Below are 21,352 nucleotides of genomic sequence, written 5' to 3'. Positions count from 1 at the left end.
GAAGGAAACGCTGGCAACACTACATGCACTTAAAAAAATGGCAAACTTACCGAATGGGAAGACTCTTCAAGGATGAGGATGTGGAAGCATTGTTTTGTGCTATTTCTATTATCCAACCAGATTGGATAAATGAAGCAAGGAATGAATGGAAGAAGGACGAAGAAGTATGGCCACTTATTCAAAAGTTGCAAAAGATCCCAATTCAAACAACATTGCTAGAAATTGAAGAGGAAGGAAAAATCATATTGGAACCTGGAGCAGTCACAGAAACAAGAACCCGACAGCTACGAAATCGACCAATTTCAGAGTATCTCATCAAGTGGAAGAACTTACCCGTTGGAGATTCCACATGGGAGGACAAGAATTTTATACAGAAGCATCAAGAACTACTCAAGCGTTGAGGACAACGCTTTTTGAAGGAGAGGGGCATGTTAGGCCCCTATACTACTAGTGTAACCACTTATTGTTATTAGTACAACCCACTTATTATATCGTTGTACCCATGTAGTGCCCATATTGTTACTATTGTGCCCCATAGAAGCCCACTATTGTTATTATTGTGCCCTTACATTATTATTGTTATGTCGGCTCTGATTATGCTATGACCCCTTAGACTCCTATATATAGAAAGGAGGTCTTTTCATTTGTATCATCTAAGAATTATTCATTTATGTAATGTAAAGGAGGTTGCCCACTCGAAGAGGCTGAATTCTAAGGCATTGATCTATATTTTCTATCTTTTCTTGAGCTGGTTTCATAACAGAGGTAGATGAAATTTACCGAAGGGTGATTAAATTGACCGTACCAGATGAAAAGATATGGGAAGAACTGATTGATTTACTATATTAAAAAGGTAATTCGGGAGCGGTAAGACAATGGCCAACACATCAGCCAACACGACAGTCAGCACACCAACGCAACACAATTTTAGGTTGACTCAACAACTGAATCCATTAAAAGAGAGCCACCTTTCCGTCCAGATGTATACGTGACCTATTTTGCTACCAAGAATAAATCATATTATTTGTAATTAGGTTAATAATACATTGTCAGTTTGCCAGTGATTTTGTAAATGACTTTTGTAATTATTAGTATAAATACTTCACTATTTGAAGTATTAAGGGGTTGATTTCTAAATGTGATTTCTTCTGTATATTGTAATTTTTCAAAGTGTTGGAGCATCAATAATTCAAGGACATTTCACAAGATTCATGTGCTGTACCAAATGGTGATGTGTTTCTTTAGTTTATTTGTTTAAACATTTTTTTTCTTTCTCTGTTATTTTAAAACCTTAATTACTTAACAGAAACTGTGATGAATAGGATTTGTTATTTAAAGCACCCTATTCTGGCTGTTAATAATTTTCATGTTTTCCACTAAAGTCAAATTAAGGAATTCTTAATTTCTCCTTAATTTCTACTGAACCTTACATTTTATGTTATTTCACAATCCATTTAATTTCTAAAAAGATCCAAATAGTGCAACCTAGCTTGCCCTGTGAAACTCCTCTAAAATTTGATGCCAAAATCCAGATTAATCTATAGACTCCATACCCCAATGGAATTATGTTAGTTTAATCAACCAAACCTTTCAAAAAAAAAAATCAGTACAGTCATAACTAACCTAAAATTCACATAAAACAAATGTTGGCATTATAACACAGGTTTGGCACTATGACATAGGTATTGTCCTTGATGAAAACTCACTCAGATGTCAGATCACAGATTCAGGCTCTCAGAATGAAGGAAAAAAAGGTATACGCAGGTTTCCCTTGACCAAGCCGCGTATACATGCGAGTTCGCGTAGCAGAAGGCGTGTATGCGTATACATGCACTTTCACACAAGGAAAAGCGCGTACATGGTGGAAAACTTTGTTTTGGTTTGTGGTATTTGGTCCCTGGTATCTTGACCGAAGTATTGACCCTAGGTATTTGGTCCAAGGTATTGCTTCTAAGTGGTTTTTGACCATGGTATTGAGTAAGGCCTAAGACTATAAAATGAGGAGGAGATCATTAGGCAAAGGCACTCAAGCATTGAATATCTAATGAAGAACAAGATCTAGAATACTGGTGATTGGGTTATGGTGTATAGCTAGAACTAAATCAAGGAGGAACCTAAGTGCTTGAAGAAGGATAACTTCTATTTATGGATCAAGATCTTAAGGCTTGGAGAGAAGTATCTTTATGTGGTTTTTTATCTTTTATATTTGGCGCATGTCTTGATCTGTAAATCTGATGATCTAGGTATAACTGATGCCTGAATAGTTGAAAAGGGTAAATCATCTTTTACAAATTTGTATGCAGGTTCAGTATAGCAAAGGTGTGTATACACACTGGTTCAGAAATTCAAAAAGCGTATACACAGGTTTTCCTTCATATAACAGCATATGCACACATGTTCGACATATTGAAGTAGTGCATGTCTCATAAAATATGTTTTAGCTACTTCTGTTTACTGTTGCAGTGTTCTGGGTTCTGGATTTGGTTCTGGTTACTGTTACTGTGTTCTAGTTACAACATTCAGAAAAGTGATTGTTTGATTCAGTTTTGGTTTGTGAAAAGGAGATTGATTGATGCAGATATATTTGATGTTTGATTGATGTTTTTGATGGATCCAGTCTGAAAATTTATGAAATGTGGTCCCTGGAAGAAAAGAGAAGGTTGTAGCCTTCTGTAAGTCAGCACCTACGTAGTAATACATCAGCTAGTACAAGAGCTAAGGGGGTTGTAGCTCCCTTCCAGGAGAAGCTGGAGAATGAGAGAAGGTTGTAGCCTTCTGCAGGTAGAAGCCTGCATACTGGTACAAAACTGCACCAGTACAGAAATATTGTAAAAAGAAGTTTCTTATTAAAAGAAGATAGAGACTAATTGCAGCAGGTGGTTTTCACCCACATTGGGTTTCCACCTTATATCTTGTGTTCTTGTGTATGATTTTCTACTATGTTTTTTTTGTACCTATTACTACTTATATGGCTCTGATACACAGATTAAAGATTAACTGACTAAATTATAAGTTTACAAGGTATACCCTAGTTTCTCTAAACATAGTTGCATATATACGCAAGTTGCATTAGAAGTAGCGTATATAAATCTATTCATGGAAATGAAATATTATTAAATTTCAAAATCATAATTTGTCAAGGTTATGTAGCTCAAAACCGCCAAAGAAATATGGGACAAGATCATTCTAAGCTATGAAGGAGACAATCAGGTAAAACGTGCAAAACTACAATCTCTCAGAATTCAATATGAGACTCTTAGAATGCACAATGATGAAGGTATAACTAATTATTTATTACGTATAGATGAGATTGTTAATCACATGAAAAACTTGGGTGAAGAGATAAAAGAAGTTACTTTAGTTGAAAAGGTTCTAAGATCCTTGTCTTCTAAGTTTGAATCAAAAGTTTCTTCCATATAAGAAAAGCAGGATCTTTAGAGTATTACTATGCCATAGCTGCACAGAATCCTAACTTCTTTCGAAATGAGAAAAGGGGGTCCATCAAATATGAGAGAAGTTTCATTCAAAGCTACAGGAAAAGGAAAACTCAATGAATCAGGACATACGTCAGAAGGAGAGGAAGAATCAAACTTTGTCAAGAACCTTCAATGGGGTTCTGGAAGATTCAGAGGTAAACTACCTTTCAAATGTTTTACTTGTGGAAGAGTAGGTCATTATGCTACCAAATGTCCTCACAAAGATAATATTGATAAAGGTAAGGAATCAACAAAATGGAATAGAATACAAAGTGTAAATAAGAAGATCTACTATAAGCATGAAGATAGTGATGGTTTATCAAATAGTGATGAAGATGAAAATAGTAATGATTATCTACTTCTGATGGCTTTTGAAGATGATGATTTCTTCGATGCTTTAGATGAAGATGGTCTCTATGAAGAAATTTCTAAACTTAAAATCTATTTAGAAGAAAAGAGTATGATTATAGATACTCTGACATTCCAACTTGCTGAAAGGGAAAAACATAATGAAAAGTTAGAATGTGAAATTATGGGTCTAAGAAAAGAAATTGAGAAAAAAAAAGCTCTCAATCTTAGGTTTGTTAAAGTATCAGAAACTTTAGATGAAATTATCAAAGTGCAGCATTCTCCTCTGATAAATATGGGTCTTGGATATACTGAAGAACCATCTCAAACACAAAAGCCATCAACTTCCAAAAGCTATCTAGATGTAGCAAGGAGAAGTGAACAGGTTGACAATTGTCAGTAGAGGCTTAAAGCAGATCACTAGGTAAATTGAGTTCAATATACTTCAAGGATGAACAGAAGCTATAACCAACCACACGTAAATCATTCTCAATTTTCTTCAAGAATGAATGTCAATGGAAACTACAATCATCTGGTCAGTAGATTTGATAATGAGTTGAATGAATGAGTTGAAGTCGAACACCACACATAATTTGTCAATCGAAGGCTAATGATAAAAACCTATCGCTGAGAGTGAGGAAACGTGCCATTGATGTATACAAGTCCTAAGGTACTGAAGGAAGAGTTTCTAGGTCAAATTCCTAGATAATGAGTTGATGTCAACATGAAGCAACCTGTTATAGGTGGGCCTTGATGTATCCCCCATAAATGACATGAAGCAGATATCATGATTTGAGACAAAATGACTTTGATGTGGAATTGGTTCAGGAATGATAGACATGTAATGAATGCTTAAGAGTATCATATAAAATATCAATTGAATTACTTCTCTTGAAGACATTGGCAACACTGAATGGAGTTGGCAGCATTGACCCAAAATCGAAAGTGGAAGCTTTGAAATGGTGTGATGAACAAAAATATAAATAGATTTCCCAACCTAACAGCCATGGAGATGAAGTGGAAGAGTAGCACGTTCAAGAGCAACTCACTTCCATTATTAGGTGGAGTATCACATTTTCCCAATTTCCTCAACCATTGTTGGTTAATACCTCTTAATTTTTTAACAAGCTTGAGGAGGATAGCATATGCTTGATCTATAAGCTCATCATTCAAATGAATCTCTCTGAGTATGTTTAAGGAACATTGAGAAGGAGTGGTTTGGTCCCTTCATGTTCGACGAGTCCATAATTTCTTGATGTTTTAACGAATCCATCGAAGGTCTAACTCGACATATTTTTCATGTTTATAGATTTTGAAAAAGAAGCGAAAAAGAAAAATCCAAAGGTCCCTTTTCATAAATATTCTCTTGAGTCTGAAAAGGAAGAAAATAATACTTTGGAGAACCTCCTAGCCATGGTCAACTAAGGGCTATTCCTCTTTCGTATATAGTCTAGCTTAGTCTAGAAAGGGGTTAAACTTATATTGAGTAAATGTCTTTTCATTACTTTAACAAGTTCAAAAAGACAAGTTCTCAACAATCCTTTCATATTTTCAGAGTTTGAAAAGAGCTAAAAGAGGATTCCACCTAGAGGAACGAGTGGTATAGAGGGTAGCTAGTTCTGGTCATGATGGAACCGCTCAAAACACATAGAGGTTTAAGAGGTTGGCTAACAAGACCACTCATCGCAGCGGTTCCTCGAGAAAGAGTAAAACAACCAAGTGAAAGCATATGAACAGCCAAGCAGATGGCGATGATGGAATGAGAAAACAAAGGCTCATCTGGCAAAAATAGGCTGATAAGAAATGAAAATCATGAGAGGTTGGATGAGAATGGTTTCATTTTTACACAATATTGCAACATGTGGAAACTATTCTTGAGAATACTTGAAGACGATTTCATTTTTTCACAAGCATGAAACATGAGAAAAACTATGCTTGAGAGTGGTGTAATTTTTACACAAGATTGAAAAAAAGGAAAAGCATACTTGATATAAGTTTTCATGCCCCCCAGTATAATGACTCAATTTTAGGCATATGCCCCCCAAGTTTCATTTCATTCACCTAAGTAGACTACTGGTAACTAATAGGTGGATGGAATGAAGGTTCATTTATGAGATCAAGTGAAAGACTCAACCGGGAATTGACAAGATCTAATCAAATACTAGAAGTGGAAGGGGATCTGTTTCATTTTTTAACGAAATTTACATAGGAAAAGAACTATGCTCAAGGGACTTTGTTTCGTTTTTTAACAAGCTTGACACAAGAAAAGGAATTGTGCTCTAGGACCTTGTTTTAATTTCGAAGGAGCTTGATACAAGGTAAGGAACTCTACTCTGATACCTTGTTTCATTTTTTAAGGAGCTTGACACAAGAAAAAGAACCTTGCTATGATACCTTGTTTCATTTTTTAAGGAACTTGACACAAGAAAAGTACTTCTTCTCTAACACATTATTTCATTTTTTGAGGAGTTTGACACAAGAAAAGGAACTCTGCGACAACACCTTGATCATGACTTCCAGGAGGCCATGGCTTCCAAGAAGCTCTCATTAGATGGGAGAACAATGTTCTGGAAGGGATACATATCAAGGGATCTAACGGAAAGATTAGGCTCCAATGCCCCCAGCACATGATGCACTACATCACCTACTAGATCATTAGTTGATGCAGGCATGGAACAGGTTGCCACATAATTAATTTGTGGCAGGTGAGATACCACTTGTATAATCACCATTTAGGGAAAATGGTTGACTGGGAGTCAAATTAGTACTAAAGAATGAAATCCGATGAATGGTTTTGATTCTTCCTTCATGTGGGAAACACATCACACGAAAGAGAGAAGAGACAAGAGCTCCCATGTCGTAAACATAGTCACACCTAAGGAGTAAATTAAAATCCAAAGGCCCTTGGACTACCATCACATATTTATAGACCATATTTCCTCCCAAAGGAATAGGAAACTGAGGAAGGATCCCTAATGGTTGACTAGTTCCTCTATTAAAAGCCAACAGATTCTGGGTAACAGACATAAGATGTGGAGAACCTAAATCTTGCCAAGTAGTTGAGGACAAAATACTAATAGATGCACCTTCGTCTATGACTATGTTAGGTACAACCATATTATAAGAATGTATTATGATCTATAAGGACACGTAAGGAGGAAGACGATATCCTGTCAGTCGACTCCAATCAAAGGAAGTGACCATACTACTTGGATGGGGTGTCATGGAAACGGGATAATTTCCCCCTTGTGCTTTGGGAATGGGATAATTTCTCCCTTGTGTTATGGGAATGAGAGGATTTCCCCCCTGTGTCATGGGAACAAGATGATTATCCCCCAGTTCATTGTATCCTAAAGAAATGATAAGGACCTGAGCAATATGAAGTTCACTCTCTATGGGAAAGGTACAATCAAAAGAAGGTGGAGTTGAGTCAACCATTTCTCAACTAATGGTTGGTAAGAAAGAGAATCAACGGATTCACGTTTAGAGAGAGTGGGATTGACTGGATTTGGATTTTGATCAAGCACTTCATAAACTTGTGGAGGATTAGGGGAAAGCTTTTGGTAGCCACTCAGAAGTTTCAGTTGAGAAATAGTAAGATTTCCCAACAATTTGGATGCTTCATCCATATAAGGGAAAAGGTGAATTGGATGATTCCCTTCACATAACTTATATGGAAACTTAACTTTACCCTTCTTTCGTGGACCTTATGATCACTAGTTGATGGTTTGTCACCAGCATGATCTATAGAAGCCGATGACAAAGGCTTATGTGAGCCTGTAGACCACACTTCTAATACCTTGGGAATACCAGGACAATCTCTAAGAAGGTGGTCACCCTTACAAAGGGAATTTAACTTTTTGGGGTTGATTGGAAGGTTTCTCCATATTATTTTCATTCGTAGAAATGGTTGCTTGGTTGCCCCCTTTCTTATTTTTCTTCTTCTTCTTCGTCCTTTTATTCTTCTTCTTAACTTCTAGGTTACTAGAATCAACACTTTCACCAAACAAGGAGGAAAAAAGGGATGAAGAAACAATAGGCGAAGAATGAAAAGGGTCAATATTAGGATCAAACTGAGGTTGATGTTGTTCAAGTGGAGGATAACATGGTTGAGAAGCAATTTAGACATTCAGAACTAAATAAGTTGAAAATAACCAAAATGGTAAACCAATAGTGCATTTGGGAAGAGAAAACTTTGCCATATAAGGATCACCAATATTTCCAAAAGGAGGAAAAGGACCAGGATTCCCATCAGAGGGGTATCCTTGATTGGTAGACTCGGGAATTGTTTCCATTAGTCTCAACCTAAGATCCACTATGGAGTTATTCCACATTGAGGACATTGTTTCATGGTCAATTAATTGATTTTAGAAATTAACAACAAAAATAAATAAAAAATGGGTAGCTAGACAAAAGGGTTTACCAAGCAACTATGAAATACAATATACCACCTAGGTGAACCAAGGATTTACATACGGGCAAGTAATATCCCTGAATACTATGTTCAATGTATGACAATGTACAAGACGGTCGACTCAGTTACCTATGGATGGATAGCAACCTAGTGGGGACTTCCAAAATATACCTATAGGTACTTAGAAGCACAATATGTAGTAGTGTTGTCTAATGCATAATTGTACGATGAGAGAATTCCCATATATTTTTTATGCATGGAGTGCCATCTGATACAGTTGAAGGTATGTGGATAACGATCTGATACACTTACGTACAGGGAACGAGATTTCACCCCCGGAATGTAATGCTGACATATAACGAAAGATCCTATGTTTAAATATGTTGAAACAAGTCTCAAGCCTAGACCTCTAAATGTTTGTGTTAATGTTACAAATTCTCCTTAGGTTAATTGACGTGAATTTTAGAGTTGATCTTGAATCATGTTTCGATTTCAAGGCTCAAAACTTGACGTCACTTGAACACACCTATGATGCAACTAATATGACAAAAATAACTCTTTTCATTTTACTTTTAACAATGAAAGGCCTAACTAATTAGGGAAAGAAGAAATCAATCAACAATGCAACAAAAAAGTGATGCAAAAACCAATCTCCTCAACTTCACTATTCCAATCAAAATCAAAGCCCTAAATGCAATGCAAAGATATCTTTTTTTTCAATTCCACTTAATTTTTAAAATGACTTGAAAAATAAGATATTTTCCTAATCACTAATAAAAAAACACTTTCTATAATGATGACTGAAACACAAATTCCTTCAAGCAACCCAATGATGAAGCAACCAATTTGTTAATGACCTAATGATAAGAACAAAGCAAAATCTAAACAAATTATTATCAAAAGCACTCAAAACCAAAAGAAAACAAGATGAAGGATATTTTGACATGAAAATACACTCAGGGACACAAGGAGAACCAACTGGAACAAAGCTAATCAAAGAGAAAGGCAAAAAAAGGAAGATTTTTGCATGCAATTGGGGTCAATGCAGGTGCTTAAAGGGCTACATTTCTCTACAGAGCAGGGGCAAAGAAGGCTAGGGTGCTTTGCAATGCAGGTAAAAAGGAATCATAACAAGTGCATCACAGGAGAAGGTGATTTGTAGAGCAAGTAGGAAGTTTTTCATGGTTCTCTACAATGCTCTGTCAGCAGACCAAGGGGTGCGCTGATAAAGGAAAAACCAATTTATGACAAAAAAAAACAAATGGAGCTCAATGAAAGGTAAATCTAGGGTCAATTCAAACTCTGTGAGGGACAGGAGGTCTGTTCAAGAGGTGTAGCAAGGGATAACATAAAGGAAACCACTAAGGGAATGAATCATTCCCCAGTGGAGTCACCAATTTGTTATATAGAATCTATGACCGCGGAGAGAAGTATCTTCCCTAGACCTAGTGGCCTAGTCTATAACAACAAAAACCAAATATTATAAAGTTATCCTTAAAGAAATTAGAGAATGGAAAGATTCTTATGTGTGATCCGTCACAATATCTTCTCTCCTCTTGGCTTGTAGGCTCCAACTATTACTTCGATCACTATAATTAGAACCTGCACAAACAATCAACATAATCCAAATATCTATGACATCTATATAGCATTATCCAATCACTCTATTCAGTGGATCAACATAGAATTTAAATATATGAATGTAAACATAACATAACACATATAGGGAAACAATATACTATTTATATTAATATGAAAGGGACAAAGTTTACAATCAACATTGGAAGTTAATCTTATAGAGATCCATCCAACTTGACTTGTCCCTCCTTGCCACAATATATACCTCAAATTCATCCTAATGCATGGGAATGATAACTCTCTTATGATAAAAGCAACAAAATAAGGGTATGATTAGTCTCCCAAATCCAACCTATAGCTGATGGATGGTACTAAATATATAGGATAGGATGGTAGTTTAGGAATTCTTATCCATTTACCAATCTAGGCTTGAGATCCACTCTTAATGGGAGGATGAGCTCAAGGGATAATAGGTTAAATATCCAAGGTAGGATGAGATAGTATTTGAAGTTGTTATTCGAGGTAAATTGTTGTAACAACTCTTGGAAGCTTCTGGATGAGGAAGCTTCAGGATTCTTTTTATTTTCCCGAATTTCTAGAATCAGCGCACAACAAACAAGGAACAACCTACTCTGATCAGAGTAGGTTCAGAACTGAGTAACCTGTTGTTGAACGTAGGTCCCTAGAGGGCCAGGGTGTGTTGGGTAACAAAAGCACTAGAATGAAGCATTCAAGGTAAAAAACTCAAGGATTTGAGAGAGTCATGCTAGGGATTTTTGTATGGATGATGACAAGGTGTTCATGGATGTTGATGGATCTAGTTTGTAGTCCTATTGACCATATGTGAAAAAATGGACTATAACAAAGAGTTTCTTTCCAATGGATATTTGTGACAATGTGGTCTCACACTCCCTCCAAGATTATTCTCCTTGATTTGGCTACATATTTCTTCCATTGGGCTAGGTTTTGTGCATCAGATTCCTATGGTTTTGCAACATTTGTCTTGATGTAATCTAGAAATATATTTTCATCCAACATTGCTTCCATGTGATCCTTCCATGCAATTAAATTAGAGCTTCCTTCCAAGGAATACTCTAGTCTCATCTCGTTGAAGGTCATATTCCCAAATTGGAAGAGATCCTGCTACACTGAACTGTAAATTCAAACCTCCTAAGAAACAACTTTGAAATTTCTGCTCTAATGTGAATCCTACTCTGATACCAGGTAGAAATTATGGTGTAGATTTGCAACTTCTCATGAATTTTTAATCAAAATCACAAGAGACAAACCTACTCTACTACACAAAATTTAATTCACCATTTAGAACATTAATCAGAAACATGAAGTGAGAAGTAACACACATGCACACACTATTTTTGTATGGAAAATCAATCTACTAAAAACCCCTATGTCTTCTTTCTTTAATATGACGAATAGAGATGTACTACAATTGGTTTTCTGAATACCTAGAAGTGAATAACCTATCTCTCTACTCACTGAGAACCTGTGACTCAGACTTAGTAAATTTTTTCCTCTGCTTGAGCCCCTATTTCCTTGCACAATTCCTTGAGAAATTAGGCCCCTATTATTAAGGAAATTCCTGAAATTGATTGCACAATTCCCAAGGTTGATCATCTGACTTCATGCAACACATGTACACTCAAGACTAGTCTACAACTAATGTTACATTGCCTTGGAAACTCCACCACAACTAGGGAACTATAATTCTCTGCATGCACTGCACTACCTATTTTAAGTTGATAGATCAGTGAATTGGATGATCACTAAGTTGGATTGAAACCCAACCACACAATTGACCTTCCACTAGTTCCTCCAATAGTTGGAACTAATTTAACTGAAAACAACCAGAAATAACTAGCCTTGATTGCTACAAATTAGCAATCACACATGATTAACTGAAATCCAAGCCCTCTAACTTGAATTTCTTGAGTAAACTAAGTGACACAAGCCATGTCACACAATTTAACTACATGGAAGTTGTCTATTGATGTGGAAATTTATTTTTTCTCAATTTAATCAAGGAAAAATCAAATTGAGAATATCTTGTTGCATTTTTCAACAAGCTCTTCCACATTTGAAGTGAAGCAAAAAATTTCTAACATCATAGCATACGATATTGGTTTTGAATTGTGAATTGGATAGGAGTCAAATAATTGAGCAGGTCATACAAACTATGCAATGTTTGCATGTTTAGCAACATTTTCATGGGTGAGTAACCAAGACACCATTAGATAATGAAGGTTTCTAGTCATAGTTTGAGTAATGAACCACCAGTAAATATCAAAGTTTCCAACAAATATTTTCCCTAGATCTCCTCTACTTCACAACTTAATTGTTTTTTATTAAAAGTTAGATCCTGAGTGTGGTAATGATGAAAAGCATATTTGTTGCCCCATGTGGTTCCCTGATCTTGAAGTGCCTTCTAGTTCCATGGTAGTTTTGATTAACCTTAATTATGGAGAACAAATGGCACAAGGGCTTGTACTGAGTGGTGTTGACCAGCATTAGCATTCACTACCTTTGTGAGTTTGCAATTGTTTTGTTTGGGTGCATGGGTGGTTTCCACTCTAAGTTTCCTATGTTAGTATTTTTGTCTCTCATCCCTTTGCCTCCACATTATTTTCAATATACAAATGTGTTATTCGATTTTATTTTATTAATATTAATAGATATTAGAATTGTCTCATCCCTCTATGCATCCTATATCTAGGCATAAACCATTTAATACTAGAGATGGTTATTTGATTTTCATTATTTAACCTTATGTCAAGTCACAAAAAAACTTGCAGCTTTTGTTTTCAAATCATATGAAAACATGATAATTTGTATCCTTTTGCTAATGAAGGAATATGTATATGCTTCTTGTCAATGACGAAATATGAATTCTCAAATAGAAACAATATTTTAATGCCTTTAATGGCAATTTACCTTGTTTCCATATGAGGCTTGAACCATTTTGTCAATAGAATTTAGGACCACCTTCTCCTACATGTAACTCTAGCTCCTTAAGGAAATCGTCTTAGCTTAAACGAAGTAAGATTTTGAGCGTTGGTGTTGAATGATCGAACTTCATTTAGCTAAGCATTTTGGACTTGGAAATCTATGTTTCATTATATGTATGGAATTTGAGGGAATATGAAAAGTGGTAACTTCAAAAACAAGCCAAGTTCATAATGCAACTATATGAATTATTCTATGACCCAAAACCCCTACCAATGGCTTTAAGCTTACCAAGAACATCTAAGGTTATGTACTAGGTCATACACTTGACATAGAATCCTTTATTATTAATTTTCCTCTAAACCTAGCACCACACATTTAATCCCTAGTAGAATTAACATATCTACTTATTACATACTTAGCTAGGGCCATTAACACAATAAAATTTAATGGAAGTAAAATATACCAATATCAATCACAATGACACATAGATTTATTCACAATCACAATTGTTCATTAAAATAACCTAGGAACTTACTTGGGCTCCTCTATTAGGAAAATGGCCCAACTGAGAAAATACAAATGTCTTGGATCTGATGTAACAAATCTTCCCCATATTGGTGTTCAAAATCCTTGGAAGATATGGATCTCCACACTCCCTCATGTACTTCCTTTGACCTATCATTTCGGAGTATCACACTCCTCTTCCTAAGGCTATTGTCACTACATGGTGTGTCTTCTCTCTATCCCTAGCCTTGCTTTTACAAATTTACATTGAGCTAAATCCATAACCCTAATCTCCAAAGTGGTTTAAGGTCAAGATTATATCTCACCTCAATTGAGATGAACGACTGAGATTAAAACACAATCACTAAAGTAATTTATTTTACTTTTCCTAATTTTACATTATCTCCATAAGACAATATAATACTTATGTTATTTTCCTAAGTCTAACTTATGCTAAGTTACAAAACAACTTCTTACACTTGAGCAAGTGTTTTAAGTAGATCATGGTTGACTTCTGCACACCTAAACATTTAGACATGTGCATAAGTGCCTACCAAAGCTACAAACATCAACACTCATTTTTAGCAAGGGAGGAATTTCTACCACCAAAGACTCACTCTAATCCTAGACCTACATTTTCTACCATGGATACTCCCTCTAATTTAGAATAATTCTCTACCATCATCCTCAAAGAACTAATCCTTGTGAACTTGTTCCTAGAAGCCTCTTGCTCCTGAACATTTTGTAAGGTCATCTCATACAAAGAGACCTTCTTAATAGATTGGGAAGAGTCTGTTGGCTACTCCTCCCCTCTTAAACCTGAGGTTGACTCCCTCTGAGTTACTCAACCTTCTAAGCTTCTTTCCCCCTATTATTTGTCACTAACCAACTTTCTATCATTACTCGAATAGGTTGGTCCTTTAACCTATACAGGTTTCTCTCTCTAACTCCAATGACATGGTCATTTTCCAAGCTAGATCCCCTAGGTATGATAAGTGCTTATCCATCTTTGAATTCCAAACCAAACCCCTTCTTCTTGATCATCAAGACTGAGAGAGAACTCCACTTGATTTTCAACACCCATAGCATGTCACATGCCCCTGTTTTAAGCCCTTCTAGCATTATTATGTGTATATCACAGTCCTTTGAGACACCCATGAAATTTGATGTTAATCCCTGAATTGGTACAATCTCTCTCTCTCCCTTTAAGGGATTACCTCTTCCAATCCTATTGGTTGTTGGTACTATCCTTCATACTTGTTGTTGGCTACTACCAACTCTGCTAGCAGTTGTTGGATCCTGCATGTTGTGATAAGTACCTTACTAGTGAATCCTTACTAGCTATTGCATCCTAAAGACACTCTAATGCATCAAAATCCTTGCACCCACACTCTATGCTCAACACAATCATTTTTGTGACTTTGTTGGCTTTGCCTTTCTGCCAGTTGAGTCATGGCCCCAAGTATGCACTTGCTAGGTACCATTGTACTAGCTATGCTACAAACTTACAGCCTTCGACCCTTACACCTACCATGTAACATGTCCTTATTCTAGCCGCAAACATGACATATATTTTATGGGTGTTACTTTAAGGGATCTTGTTTTTGGCTTATGGTTATACACTAGTCTGTAATTTATCTAGATTGTAATGGCCTTGTGAGTGGGTTCTACTCTAGTAGCTCTCCTCACATTATCTTTTGTATGTCCTTGAGCCTCAACTTCTGGCTAACAACTAATGACTATACCACTTATTCCTGACTGCTTGGAATCCAAAACTCTGCAGCCTTAGGACTTGTTGGTGGTATCTTCTTCTGCTCTGCATAATAGTTTTACCTCAACTATTTCCTAATCATTAACCTATTCTAGCCACATGTACCACAAACTCCTATTGTTGTTACTATCATTTGGTGGCTTATTTTCAACCCCCACTTCCTCTCTGTAGTTTCCAACTATTTCCTCCACTCATACTGGTATCCCCTGTGTCATTTTGTTATGCTTTTCCTTTGTGACTAGCCTTGTCACCCTACCACCTTAGCTAGTGGCTCCTCTATTGCCATCAAGCCTATCATTGCATCTTACATAGCCTCAAAATTAGTATCACATAGCCTCTCTATCTATTCTTGTGTCGTAACTAACGTGAAACTCCTTGGTGTCAATCCCCATGCTCATGTCTTGTTCTGTGTAGTCATTCCTTCTCAATGGGGCCCTTCTTTCTTCCTAACACCTTTTAGTGCAAGCTTTCTCCCTGTCCACCCTGCACCACTTAAGTCTGCGAACCAATCATCCAATCATGACTTCTCTCTTTTGGTTAGTCGAGTCAGCCAGTGGCTATCATGTTGGCTACCAACTTCTATCATGCATTTTTTTTTATCCTTGTATGTTTTATCCCGATGCATTGTCACATTAAACCCTCCTTCCACCCCTGTAGCCTCCACATCTAACAAACCTCGGCTTCGTTAGGGTCTCCTATAATCAATCTATTAGATGGTGGCGGCTAGTGAACACTACAACCACCAATTCCTTCCTCTCTTTTTTAATCTAAAAAGAATTTTCCCCTGTGATTACTTGACCATAAAAATAAAAATAAAAAATTCAAACTTCACGCTAGCCAATTTCTTCAAGCCATTTTTTCCCTTTCCTTCATATGATTGCAGTTATACTTGGCCCTCAACAATCCAATACAAACCTGGCCCCTGTGATTTTGATATCAGTTTAGATTTTATGCTCTGATACCATGTTAATTTTCCTGTAAGCCTAGCCCCCAACACTTAATTCCTAGTAGAGTTAACAAATCTAATGATTAAATACATATATAAGTTCGTTGACACAATATAATTCAGTGGAATAAAACTATATCAATCTCCATCACAATGATATACAAATTTCTTCCCAGTCATAGTTCTTCAATAAAATAACCTCAAAACTATTGGGTTGTGTTATATTCTTTCCACGACTAGCTCCCCTAGTTAACTAGGGGGTTAGAGGGGGGGCAGAGCCCCCCATTCGTTGTGTAGTGCGGGGGTCACAGGGGATTTAAGGGGGGAGAGTAGCCCCCCTTTACGGGGTCTGGGGTAGTGCCCCAGGGAATTTTTTTGGGCCCTATATTAGGTTGGGCGGACCTACTATGGTTTTGTGCATGGTTTTTGGTGGGCCCCAGTATTGTAGCAATAATGCTACAACTCTTGGAACTCCCTTCTTTAATTTTATCAACCCGGTAGTTCGTAACAAACTTGGAAGCGACGATGTTGTATGCACAAGTACTAGCTCTTGCCACAACTGTCACTTGGTCAGCTGGCGCAAGTCCGCTAGGAGCTTAAGCCAACTTCTATGAGCTCTTAGAAGAAGCTTTTTAATTGATGGATGAAGGCTAACTCGAAGGAAGCTAATCTAATTGCGAAAATAAAATGAAAGCCAAAAAGGAATGCAAACCCTAGCAAACCCTAATTCTACCAGCTAGTCCTACTGACGCAAAGGAGAGCATGAAAACTACTGAAAGAGATGCCATTACTTCTAGGAAGGTAAAATGCATGTGTCTAAGTTATCACTATCTGAAGAAAACATCTTTTTGGATTTTTGATTAAGTTATTAGAATTATCATGCATGTGCTTTTAACTAGCTTTTCACTGTGCAGAGGTGGATCAAGGAGGAGAAGCGCTTGGGAAAGGTTGGGAAGGTTCAGAGAGGGTCTAAAGGGTCCCTAACACCCTTCCAGAGAGTCTCACAAAGTTTGGCTGCCAAGAAACCGTGTTTATGAGCTTCTACAGGAAGTCTGCAGGGGTTCCACAGGATGTTCAGGATTTCTACAAGATGTTCTGTAATTCTTCTACAGGATGTTTCGAAATGGGATTTTGGAGCATGGATGGAGGGAAAAAGATGGAGGAATGAGTATGAAGGTGAAATAGGGGTGTGAAGAGGCCTAGGACTTGGTGGATGAGGCTAAGGAGCTATTGGATTTGTTCAAGGATGGGGGAAGCGATGATGCACAAGAATGTAGGAATTAGGGCAAGGTGGGGAAAGTATGGCAAATGAAGGGTACGAATCATGGACTAAGGGTTGGAGCAGATTATCAGATGGATTATGGGTAGATAGAGAAGGATAACAGGTACTCTGCAAGTGGTTTTTCAAACTGAACAAACAAAGACATGCAAGAAAACAAAGATCTAGTTATGCTACCCTAATATGATCTAGCTAACAGTAACAAGAATGGACAACAGCTTTATTTATAACAAGAACCACGTACAACACGTGAGCAAGAACATTCCAAAAGATCTGAATGCATGACTAACTCCTACCAATCTATTCTAAACATAAAAAGCTACTTTAACCATCAAGAGCAACCTAAATAACAAAGCAAGACTTAAATTTAAAGAGCAGATTTTATTTTAAGAACGCAGCAAACACACATAAAGATAAACAAAGGAGGTACTGGGCGCTTGAGATGGGCCCAACCCCAAGAGCTACAGCCTCCTACGAGAGATTTAGAGCTGGTGCAAAGCTGGATTCATCTTTATTGATCAAGAAATGAAGAGTTACATCAAAACTGTCCACAAGTAGAGCTTGAGAATGAGCTGAAAGCAAAGCTAATCTATTGCCTAAAAATCGAACTACAAAATGACTACAACAAGACTATGAAATGACTAACTACCAGCTAAAAAATGACTAACCACTAGCTAACCCAAAATGACTAACTGAAATGAGGCCCTAAGCCCTCTTATTTATACAAATTGAGGACCCCAATAGTCCTCCTAAACTTTAGGGACTCGGCTGCCCAAGACTTGTAGTTAACAGCAGTCCTACTTGACTTGCTTGGCTGCCCTTGTGCTAATTGATTTGGTGGCCCTTGAACTCCGAGCTGATGGTGGATAATTCGAGGTAAGGCCCATAAATGAAGGGGACACCTTCCTACAAATCCTCTCCCTTGTTCTCCCACGAATTTGGCTTCCAAGTGCTCATTAAAACCTTCAATTTTGTCTCCAAATTGACCAAAAAGGCTACACAAAGCACACATTAGACTTGTTGGCATAACGACTAACCCAATTCACTCTATTAGCATAAATATAATTAAAAACATGCAATAAACTAATGAGAATGGTGGATTAAGTCGAATTAGGAGGTTGAATGAGCCCAAATAATTATCCATTTTTGGGGCTCATCATCACCCCCCTACTGAAAGTGTTGCTCATGCACTGAGCAACCAATCTATCTCCTCATCTTTGATGGCCCTGGTGGCCTCCCTGTCATGCCAAGCTTCTGAAGTGATGTCCCTTCTCTATCATGAAACCATGCTTTTCTCTTTGCTTCTTCCCACTACTTGCTCCTTTTCCTAGAGAATTCTCAACTTTGGTATGATTGTGCATGTATATTCAATCTGATGGCGGCAATGGTGGTGAAAGGAGATGAAACCAATGGAGGATGGAAGAAAAGAGTGGTTGCATGCCTCCTCAACAGACTTCAAGCTTCAAATCCCTCTCCATACTTGATTCTGGCCTGCCCAAAGGCTTCTACAGGATGTTTCTGGTAAAAATACAGAACTTCCTGTAGAAAGTCCTGTAGCTTCATGTAGAAGGTTGAACCATGACTAAATTGTGTCCAAACCCTGAAAAAAATGAGTGTTCATGGAGGGGATGGGTGCGCTTAGGGTGGCCAACACAGGTGCTGCCTCCTTAGCTAAAATCTCGGCCAATTTCTCCTTTTGCTGCCCTTTCTCTAAACTTCCTGTAGAAAGTCCCAAACAACGCAAAACCTTTGAACTCATTTGATGAAACTTCCTCAAGAGTAATTCCCTTGATGCATCATCTAATTCAACAACTGATCCATCTGCAAGTTGTTGAAAAGCACTCCTTTCAAGCAAATTTTCCATGGCGCCCTTCACTAGCAGACGATTTTGTCCCATTGGTTCCATGACAATAACACCCATGGATTTTTGATCACAATCAAACTCCAATAAAGCCCGCCTCTTTGATCTCTGTATCCACCAATCACAGTTGCCCAATTTCACTGTGCCACTGTTGAGAATGGCACTTGTATCACCTGCCATTGGGTTTGGAACTCCCATTTTTTCAACCAATACCTTCAAGGCTGCCTCAGTGGGAATACCAGTAGCACGGAACTGGTGACCTTGACAAGATATCCCTGCATCATTGCAAACTGCAGCAACTTCTGCCAGAGTTTCTAAATTTTCCCCCATATTATGTGCAGGCCAATCCAATATTTTTCCATCCTCAGGATTATATGTTGTTCCTTCAACAGTAAACTCTCTAAGTGAACCAGCACTGTGCCCTATGGCTATAAACTCACTGACAGACATCTGATTGGTTGTACGAGTACCTGTCTTATCAGAGAAAATCACTATGGTGCAACCCAAAGTCTCCACGCTCGGTAACTTATGCACAATAGCATTCTTTTGTGCCATCTTACAAGTGCCAAGAGCCAAACATGTAGTAATCATAGCAGGCAATCCCTCTGGTATAGCAGCAATTGCCAGAGCAATAGCAATCTTAAAGTAGTACGTACATTTCTCAAAGGAAAACCTGATATTTTTTTGGCCACCCATCTATGACTTCCCATGAAAGAAAATATTTGTAGTTCATGATCCAGACAAGAATACAAATGGCACCAATCACTGTTGTCAGTCTTTCACCAAATTCATCTAACTTTATTTTCAAAGGGGTATCATGACATTCCATTAAAGCTTCCTGAATTTGTGCCTGAATTTTAACTATTTCTGTAAACATGCCAGTGCTCACAACAATGCATGTACAGCAGCCATTGGTAACTGTAGTTCCTGCAAACACCATGCATGCTTTTGACTGCAACTCACAGTCACACAAGGTGGCTGGATATGTTATTTTGACCACAGGCATGCTCTCTCTGGTCAGGGAGCTCTGCTCCATCCTAAAGGTGGATGTCTTGAGGGACACAATTCTCATGTCTGCAGGAACCTTGTCTCCCACCTTCAGTTCCACTATATCTCCTGGAACAAGTTCTCTGGAGGGAAGATCTACAACATAATGTCCATCTCTCAAGACCTTTGCATGATCAGATTGCATTTCTTTGAGAGCTTCCAAAGCCTTCTTAGAATTATTCTCCTGCCATACTCCAACAATGGCATTGAGGATTAGAATCAGGAGAATGACCAGGGGCTCTACATAGGCTGTTATGCCCTCCTCAGAAGACACATTATCACAAAAGGAGGCGAGAAGAAATGAAATGCCAGCTGCCAGCAGAAGTATTTTAACAACTGTATCATCAAATTGCTCCACTGCCAGCTTCCACAAAGGTGTACCATTTTTCTTCTGGAGCTCATTCCATCCATATATTTGACGGCGTTTTTCCACTTCATGAGAATTTAAACCATTCTCTAAGCTCACATCATATTCTTCTAAGCATTCTTCAACAGTTTTAGACCAAGCAGGGAATATCTTGTCCTCCATGGACTATGAAATAGATGATCAGATTCTGAATTCAAACAGATTGCTCCACCATTAACAGATCTATAATGCGTTTGAAAAAAACTCCAAAATCAATACTTTCAAGAACCCTGGTAACCTTGGACATGAGCTTTAACTACTTTTCTCATTTCAAGCTTGAATTTTGACAAAAATCTCGGGTTTCCCTTCTGCAGAGCTGTTTTCTGCGTTTCCTGTAGACGACTTCCTGTAGAAACGCCTGTAGAGTGCCCCTGCGCCTCTGAGTGAGCCCGATACGCTGGAGAATTGTGAACCAGGCCACAAAGCTCAATGGAGGATGATGGGTTAATCATTTTGTGGAATCAGAGGATGCATACTTCAGTTAAAAATGTTGCAAGTGCAAGTTAACAGCAGTCTGTGAGTTTCAGCTGAGCGTTCGTTAATTGCTGCGTGATTTGTGGTGAAGGAGTGAGGTGGCCAGGTCTACATGGCCACATGCAGATGACAGTGATATAATGAGCTGCATGTCCTCTTCTTGTTAATCAGTTGCACTGGAGTTAAAGCCTCTACCACTGTCTGTTTTTTTTATTTTCGATTTTCACGTGAGTGACTTACCCATGCATGCTGCGTGATTTTTGCCTGGATGAGTGCAATCGGAT

General features: G+C 37.7%; 1 pseudogene; it reads right to left on the bottom strand.

The window, feature by feature from the left end:
* Window positions 1–9,774: 9,774 nt before the first annotated feature.
* Window positions 9,775–20,717, bottom strand: LOC149171446 (calcium-transporting ATPase, endoplasmic reticulum-type pseudogene; annotated as a pseudogene).
* Window positions 20,718–21,352: the final 635 nt, after the last annotated feature.

The sequence above is a fragment of the Pinus tabuliformis genome, chromosome 4_2 (genome assembly GCF_031772625.1).
Source record: "Pinus tabuliformis cultivar Carrire ecotype Pingquan chromosome 4_2, CPIR1, whole genome shotgun sequence".
NCBI lineage: Eukaryota > Viridiplantae > Streptophyta > Pinopsida > Pinales > Pinaceae > Pinus > Pinus tabuliformis.
Note: the sequence above shows the minus strand (reverse complement) of the source record. Positions and strands in the feature narration are given on the sequence as shown.